This window comes from Glycine max, chromosome 10 (genome assembly GCF_000004515.6).
Source record: "Glycine max cultivar Williams 82 chromosome 10, Glycine_max_v4.0, whole genome shotgun sequence".
Lineage (NCBI taxonomy): Eukaryota > Viridiplantae > Streptophyta > Magnoliopsida > Fabales > Fabaceae > Glycine > Glycine max.
This window is the reverse complement of record NC_038246.2, coordinates 44,502,598-44,512,214: the sequence shown is the minus strand read 5'-3', so window position 1 is coordinate 44,512,214 and position 9,617 is coordinate 44,502,598. Positions and strand designations below refer to the sequence as shown.

The window sequence follows — 9,617 nt, the reverse complement described above, 5'->3', positions numbered from 1 at the left end:
TATTATTTTTATAATTGAGTTGGTTAAATTACTCGTGTAGTTAGTAATTATGTATAAACATTTGGGAGAGAAAGTTAGTTAGTTTGTTATCTGTCTCCCGATAGTTTATATATAACCAATTACAAAGCATTAAAAGAATTGATCATCGGTAACTCATTTTTAATTCGCGTCCATCAAATCGTTTTTTTTATTTTTAAAGAAAGAATCGTTTTAAAGATAGTGAATATATATATATATATATATATATATATATATATATATATATATAAAGTAATTTTTTAGAAATAAAATCTAACTTATGAGTGTCGACATGTTTCAATTCAAAGAAAGGAGAAAGCAAGAGATCGAAAGTGAAAAAAGTTATCTTTAGGCTTGACAGATACATTGCAAAACTTTGGTGAGAATAAGCATATTTCTTTATAAACAAAAAAGAGAGAGAGAGAGAGAGGTTATAAAACATGGCGGTAAAGATGGAAAATAGGTTTTTAAAAAATAAATCACCTTTCTTTTCCTTCAAAAAGTTTGTCTCGCTTGAGATGACTTTCATTTCTCCCCCAGTTTTTACTAAAATAATTTTCCAAGAAAGAAAAGAATTAACTTTTTCTACCTTTCACATTATTTTGCTTTTATGTAAATCTCCTCTTTTTCACTTGATTTTCTATAGGCTACGTACGTATCTGAGGGTTTGCTTATACGCCTGATGTTATAGTCCGTGCGTGTGGGTCTCACACTCTCACTGTACTGCTCATGTGATCTTTGAAATGTTTATTTTAATACATTATTAAAATAAAATGACTCAACATTTAATTATTTAAGTCACCTTTTAAAGCTATTACCTTTTTGACCAGAAACTTCAACATTAATACTTAATTATTCTTGTTTTGAAAATAAAGGTGTCATACTACCGCCCAACTAATTAAAAATGATTTAGTACTTCATATTATATTCCTGCCCCCTCACTAAGAAAAAATCGCATCAGATTTGTTTGTACAAGTTCACATATAATTGCAACAATTTGTACCTGTATGAAAGGTGTGAATTTGAAAGTGATTTCAAGTTATATAGCAATGCAGTTGAAGACAGCGAATATATACAAAGACAGAGAGGGAAGAAAATGAAAGCAGATATAACTAGTTTGGGGATTCCCAATCTAATGTCATAAAATGTCACATTCCATATATTTTTCAAAAAATAAATTAAATAAATAAAACCCGTCTTGTTTATATTCAAAGCCAAATCTTAAGCAGAAACAAAATTGAAGATCTCTTATCATCGCATTCTTCTGTTGTAATTAAATTCTGTGCAACGAAACTAATTATATTTACAGCTAGCGGTGTAAAGTGTAAGAAGTAAACAAAAAGGTTGAAAATGGAAGATGAACCTGACACCTGTTGTTTTCGTTGTCAACCCTAACATTCGATTGGTGGCCATATTTTGACAGGCAAAGATTCTCTTAAAGATATCGACCATTCGTTGATCGATCACACTGGGTAATTTTGCCCACAGGACACCCTCTGCTACGTAGCTTAGCTTAGCTTGCTATTTCCGTAACTCTTTTTTCATCATCATCATTATTTAAACTAATTCATGCAACCCTCTTTAGAAATTTCACTCAATATGATAATCGATCCCAATCTTCCAAACAAAAAAAAGAGAGAAAGAAACATAGAGAAAAATGGAATGGAAAGGAAAAGGAATAGATTTTATATATGGCCAATGAGTTGTATAGCGTACATTAAAATTCTATGGCAGAGAATATCAACTACATGGATCAATTGATATAAAATTAAAAAATTTATTATTCATGATAATTTTATCTATTTTAAATAACATAATTAGGTTTTGTGAAAGAGACATGTAATCAATATAAAAATAAATATATTGCAAGAAACCTAAAAATAGTTTATTACAATCAAAATGAATGAATATAATTGTCATGTTTGTTAATATTATTGATTTTTGTAATTATTTTAATTAAAATTTATATTGTGTATGACTCTAATAGGTTGAAAGTGTAAAAAAATTAATTTAAATATATTTTTAGTTCCCTAAACTTCATATTATAGTCTCTTATATATAAAGTAATTTTTTTGTCTTCTAAATTTGTAAAATATTTTTATTAATCTCTCTCCATATACGTGTCAAATGGTAAATGTTGAATTTTTAATGTGACAACTTTTAATTGTCATAATTTGATTTTTAAATTACAAAATCAAATTCTAATCAAAATTCGCCATAAATTATGAATTTAGTACTATCTATTTGACACTCACTATTAACATATCAAAAGAGAGACTAAAAAATACTTATTTTTTAAGTTGGAAGTACTAAAAATAGGTAAATGTTAAATTGGAGAGTAAAAATATTATAACCTTAATATTTAACAAAAAAATATATTTAAGTCAAAAACAATTTACATTGACGATCTATTGCAGGAAAGAGCTGGGCATTGGAGGCGCAAAAGGATTAGGTTATAACAATGCATTGTCCTACATACACATAGTGTTGGTGTTAAAGACATACACGTCTAGATCTGTTTTTGTTTATAATTTTCTGTTTCAGATGGCAAGGCAGTGAAAGGCTTCATTTTATTTTTTTAAAATTAATGCATGATGCGAAAAATAAAATAACCTTCTAATTCTAACATTTTTTTTATTTTACAATGACAGCAAGAATGTTAGAATTTAGGACCTTATTATTTAAACTCTATTTAGGAGAATTTTAATGACATTTATATTACTAATAACGATTAACATAAATGATAATAATTTATATCTTTTAATTAAGTGATTCAAGATTTAAATTTTGATTAGTCATTGTACATAGAATAAATTGTGTTGCATCTAACATAAACTATATCATATTAATATCATTGTCAACAAAAAAATTATTTTCTTTTTCATCTATCTAAACCTAGTAAAAATCTCAATGGTTAAAAAAGAATCAAATCGCTTTCACAATCTTGCATTTAAAACTTTTAAATTAGGAATGGATATTAGAATATAAATGTGATTTCTTAATTTTGTACATAATTGTTTCTTTCATTTTTTACATTTTAATTAATTAAATTATTTTTTATAATATCTTAAATAAATATGTTGGATCTATAATTCAATTAAATCAAAATAAAATAAATAAAAGGTATGTAAAATTAAGAATTAAATCAAAATTATATATTTGTTGAAATGTGAAGACTAAAAGAAATTGTGGAAAAATAAGAAGACTAAAAGTGTGGATCAAAAATAAAAAGGAATCAAAATTATAATTTAGTCTAATTTTTATTACTATTTATTTTCTTTCTTTGAAAATTAATCGGGTAAAACATATATAGCATTGATAAGAAAATATTGTGTAGACAATTATATTTAGAGAGTAGATTAATGAATGTATAGTGGGTGAATTGGATATAATATTTCACAAAATATTAATAATTTTTTGTAAATGCCAAAATATAAGAACAAATATTTTCACTATTTTATTTCTATATGTACGTGTAACGTCTTATCATTTCGTTGATATTGCGTGACTTTATATGCTTTTTACCGTAATTTTTGTTGTTATTAACAGTGGAGTGCCACTACTAAAAATTAGGGTAGGGTCTAACATCATGCCATGATTTTTCATTGATCTTTAATTGTTATTTTTTTTATATAAGTTTCCCCGTATTCTAAGCAGGGTGATATGATTGCGCTCATGGGTTGAATGTTTTACTTTTCCAGAACAAAAGTCAGTCAAAGTGATAATTTGTCAAAAATTGTAGAATGTGTCCATCAACGTTATACATACACATTATTGCTTTTATAAAGCAGTAGCAAAATTACAATGGACAAAATATATAATCGATTTATAAATCACATCATAAAGTCGTTTGTGTCTCCCGATTTCTTTCATTCTCATAAGTCATAAACTAAATTTTCATTTCAATTTTCCTCAAATATGAATATTCTATAATTTCTAAATAACTAAAGCAAAATAATTGCCTTTTTCTTGGGCAGCAAAATAAATGTCTTAAAATCGGCATTTATAGATAATATTTATTTTGCATGCCTCGGAGGAGTAATTATCTGGTTAAAAATACAATTACAGTATTTTTTATTATAGTCATCAATATTTCTGTCAATTTTTTTAAGAAAATGTACACACACACAATTTTTTTTGCGGCTTTTTACGTAGCTAATTACTTGAAGCTTCTATATTTGTTTTTTTCAAAGGGAAGTTTCCATATTTGTTGTCTTTCTCACATTTAGCTGATATATATATATATATATATATATATATATATATATATATATATATATATATATATATATATATATATATATCACAATCATTTTTAAGTTAAGTAAAACTATTTTATGTAACAAGTTTTTTCTTTCAAATATCTAACATAATTGCATGTTTAGCTCAAATTTAAAATTACTAATTAAGTTGAGATTCACGTGATTGGGATGTATTTTTATCTGATATAAAATACAAAACAAGCTAATTTAAAAGTTGAGATTCACGTTAAATTCAAAGAAGGAAAAGGAAATAAAAAAATAATTCAAAAGTTTGAAGTTTCCCAAGCTATACTCCCAACAACTCCCCCTAATAAAACACATGTATAAACAAACGCAGCATGTTAGAGCAAAAAAGGAAAAAAAAAAAACACGCAATTAAAGGCGCTAATATGAGTAGCTAAAAATCTGATGATCTGAGGGGTGGAATTAGGTGACAATAAGGTCGGGGTAGGATTTTCCATTCTAAAATGTAAATTAACAAAAAAGGGTTAGTGCAAAGCTGTCCCTGGAAGGAAGTAGTAGTATAACTATAATCAATTGGTAATAAAATATGATTGCATATAAAGCAAAGGAAAAAAAAAAAGGTAGATAAAGAAAGAGGTGGTGATGGGGGAAAAAGAAAAAGAAGGCACATTTTGGTAATACTTCCCCTCCTTTATCTTTCTTTAGCTTTATTTTTATTTAAAGAAAGTTTGAGTGATGAGGAATCCATGTCCTCCAAGCACTCCCAGACAAAATGAGCTTCAGAGAAGAGCAAAAGCACACTTAGCTTTATGACCCAGAAAAGGAGATTTCAAACAACATAAGGCTAGCTTAGGAAATTGCGTGGTTAGTAACCCAATTCAATTCTCTCTCTTACCCTTACCCTTACCTTAGCTAGCTCTCCTTGTGTTGGTGTCTATATTTAGTGGGGGGGAACCCTTGGCTTCAGGGTGCAACCACAACCCCACATCCTTCCTCCTTTTCCTCACACAAACCCCACTATTATTAGCCAGACCTTAATCCCCCTACCCTTAGCCCACTGGTTTGCTTGTTTTATGCAAATTCAGTAGGGTTTTTGTGGGGCTTTCAAACCCATTTGATTATGACTTAGTTTCATGCCATCCTCTATAGATCTCCCTGAACCCTCTGCTTGTGCTTCCCCCCACCCTCAACTCAATATATACTACCTCCATCTCCTTCCACTCTTACTCTCCATCCCCTTCTACCTCTAAACAATTCTCTCCTCCTCTCTTTATGTCCCTTTCTCTCCTTTTCCCCCTACCTATCTCCACCAATTCCACCTTCATCTTCCTCCCCATCAAGGACTATCTATATATACATCTAGGTTTGATCATCTATCATCCTTATCATGTTAACCATATAGCTAGCTAGGTCTATTCCTTGCACTCATCACTTGTATATATACATAGTTTTAAAAGTACATATCATATAGTAATGCATCATACATAACACTTCTATAACCTTAGGATTAGTTATAGCTAATTAGAATTTAGAGAGAGAGAGAGATGGGGCAAAAAAGCTTGATTTTGTATATGTGTATGTTTAATTACACTCATGCATCTTATTAGTTAATTGCATGTTTAATTGTGTTACATCATGCATACATATGTGTATGTGCCTGGCTCCCTGTATGCCATTTGTAGAGCTCATCGAAGCATCAATGACCTTTGTGGATGGCGTATGAGGAGCCAAGCATATTTCATATACATACATGGAGATTATGATGATCAAATTTTAATTTTATGTGGGTAAATTAAAGAGTATGTATATATGAATATTATTAGTCTTTGATATTTTTTTTAATTTCTTCGGTTTGTTATAGTATTAATCATGAATTGTACCAACTATTGGAGGATATATATATATATATTTATATAGGCCAACTATTCAACAAAGCACGGCATTGTCATTTTCAAAGGCATAGGTTTTGCTTCCTCGTGACTGAACAAAGGTACATCTGTTTTTATTTTTATCTTCCTTTTTTCATTATTGCAAAAGTCTTGAAGGAAGACATTTTTTTTCTAGGGTTCTTTCGAGTGATGCATATATATGTGATCTGCAGAGTGTTAACTGGGGGAACATATTCCTTCATTTACCTGCTGGGGGCTCACATGTGGGTGTGGTTTTTTTTTTCTGTTTTGTTTAGTAGTTTCAAATCATTTCACTACACTTGAAACGAGGGCATGGGAAAACAGCAAGAAACCCCAAGTTACCGTAAATTAGAACTATTCCTGACATTTAACATGGAAGTTATAAAAATTTACTAGCTCACCCCTTCTTGTTACCACCATACTTGTCTGTCTCATGGACATTTCATATGACCTCTGATTATACCAACAATAGCCTAAAAAGAAGCAATACTGTGTCATATAGTATACAGTTATATACAGGCATTTATTGGTGGTATTATCTATTTAGTATTTTACTTTTAGACTCGATCGTTAGTCATTAATAAATAGTATATTTATACTATATATATCCGGAGGTAATTTGCTACATAATCGCTGCTGGTTTATTTTTAATTTTTAGGAGAATCTTTGTTAGCTTGGAAGAAAATAATTTCGTTTTATTATTTTCTTATGAACATAATCAATTAATTGCATATATCATGCACCTATAAAAATGTTACATGTTTTAGGGTTATTCTCATGAAATTTCCATTTGAAATATGATTCCTTAATATTAACATCAACAATAATGACTTCAAAGTAAGCAATATTCTATCCTAACATGCTCACTCTCCTGTGATGAACAAGTTCGTAATTTATTCTTTCTCCTTAATTCTTTCCTAAATTAATGCCCATTTATGACTTGTGAGTATATTTAATGGATACGCAATTAGTCCTAAGAAATCAGTGCTTTTATTGACATAATAAACTGTCATTTTACACTTATTTCTCATGGAAATTTCACTCATCAAATGACCTATGATTAACTATAGGCTAAACTGAAGCAACAGTATGTCATAACATATATAGTAACGAATTTAATATGCTTACCACTAGCATATTGTCAGAACGAAAACATTTTACGGTTAACTGGTCATTTCATTTGCATGATCAATATTGTTTTGCAACAGTAATCTATTTATTTATTATGTCCTAAGATACTTAATTTTTGCACCGCTCAAACATTGGTTGCCAATTGATAAACAACCCTTAGGACCGAGTTGTAGCTGATCATCTTTCATACATAGTGAGAACGAAAACATTGTACGGTTAATTGGTCATTTGCATGATCAATATTGTTTTGCAACAGTAATATATTTACTTATCTGTTCTTAGATACTTTTTACCCGCTCAAACGTTGGTCACCAATTCAATATAATGAACCCTTTAGAGTTAAGAGAAGACTACGTATATATATATATATATGCTAGTTGTAGAATCTGGTTTAAAGAAGAGGATGTTAGCTATTTAAACCAAATGTACTGATGAACAACCTCTTTCTTCTCAATTTCTTAACCCGGTTGCTCATCTTGAAGAAAAAAGAAACATAGTTAATTATATATGGGGATTAATTTAAGATATGGAAATGAAGAATCATCAACCTGTTCCTGCTAGCTAGCCACAAATTCTACAAGGGTGTGTACTGATAAAATAGTTAGCAGAAGAGAGGTAAACGAATGGTATTATAATTAGTAATTATTATTATTATTATTCTAGTTGCTTAGCCTTATCGATCTGCGTAATGTGTAATGGACCATATCCAGTGGTGTAGGCATAGTTAGTGAGATGAAGATGGTGATGATGATGAAAGGGAATTTTTCACTCTTTGAGCTTAGGTAGGTGGTCTGTGAATACACACACGCATGTCTGGCCAGGGCTTGAAGAAAGTAAAAAAAGGGCAAGGATCCTGGGAAAAGTAAAAGCATGATTGTAGCAGCTAGCTGGAGGATTATCATTATAGCCACTGGACTGGGGAATCTCATACAACAAAAAGGAATGGACCACTCTCTCTCTCTCTCTCCCCTTTCAATTGGCTTGCAGGGAATATGGTATACGGTCAAAGCAGGTCAAAAGCTTACAAAAGGACATTATTGGTCAGGCTATTGTGGGACCACCCACACCCTAACACCCTCCTGGGGAAATCAATTCTGGGATTTTGTGTTTTTTTTTCTCTTCTTCTCAAACATTTCACTGTACTTAGTTTGCAATCTTTTTTTATTCCTACTATAACCATTGCAATCAATCCTTTAATTGCCAAATAAAGTATCATTTAATTTTATATTCTTAACTTTTAATTGGCATGTACTTTTTTCCCATTATCATTTGATGTGTTTAACATTCATATATATAAGTATCTTAGGACACTAATTAGTTCACATTGTTTTTAATTATTTAAACTAACTAGCATAGATTGAACACTTTTTAGGATAAACACTTTAATTTGAACCTTAATTTGATGATAATAAAAGATTAGAAAATCTTAGGCAATTAAGGTAGGAACTGCAAAGTAACCTGCAGTTATATTGGAGAAAGAAAGAGAATAAAATTATTAGAGTAATCATATGATGTAAGGTGCTGGCTAGGCCCGCTTCCTCAGTGTTTGATGCCTCTGCTGGCAGATTAATTGTACTCTTCAAGTCTGAGAAAGTAGATTCTATACTATTCCTGTCTCACTTTCGCCATGGGAATATCATTTTTGCTTTTTTACTATGTCCAAGGATGAATTTATATGAATAATTTTACTTTACATCTTCCTTTCTCCATGATTCTTCTCAGATTAATTTTAAGGTGAAATTTGTATAATTTTTTGTACATATTTTTATATCATCATGTTTCATGCCCCTCGTCTTCAGATCAACACTACTCAAATGAATCACATGATTACGATCGATCAACCACAACACACACGCACACTCTTTCCATTTTAATGTCTTCCCATCTTTAATCTAGATGCAATTAAGACAGTTTTCACGTTGATGTTCTTATATAATGGCAAGATTAATGATGCACAATCAAACATGTTCAACTATATTTTAGTTTCAAATGTAATTTCATGTAAGTTTTTTTCTTCATCAAGTCTTTCTTCTCACCACTAAAGACAAAGCAGTTTAGCTTGCAGAAGCATCGTGGTTGCATTGTCGTCCTTTTATGTTTTAAATGGGTATATATGATGATTGTGCCGAAAAAAGAGTTCTGTAAATTCTTGAACTTGAAAATAAATTTGCTCCATGAATGATGCTAAAAACTCTCCAGATATGAAAAAATTTGTAAGATTCTTCACTATTATTTGTAACAGCAATGTTTGACCTCCTGCATGTCTCATGTCTTGTTGTTTAAGAGCATTATTATTATTTCTTTTATTTTTATTTATAAAATTTAAATTTAA

The 9,617-nt window shown here is 29.9% G+C and overlaps 1 long non-coding RNA gene and 1 other non-coding gene across 2 annotated transcripts; both read left to right on the top strand.

Annotated features, from left to right (window-relative positions):
* Positions 1-4,428: 4,428 nt before the first annotated feature.
* On the top strand, positions 4,429-8,510 carry LOC112998152 (uncharacterized). The gene is made up of 2 exons (XR_003263215.2): positions 4,429-5,607; positions 6,162-8,510. It is a non-coding gene; the product is annotated as an uncharacterized lncRNA (long non-coding RNA).
* MIR160A (microRNA MIR160a) lies at positions 5,879-5,997 on the top strand. The gene has a single exon (NR_048584.1). It is a non-coding gene; the product is annotated as a microRNA MIR160a (primary transcript).
* Positions 8,511-9,617: the final 1,107 nt, after the last annotated feature.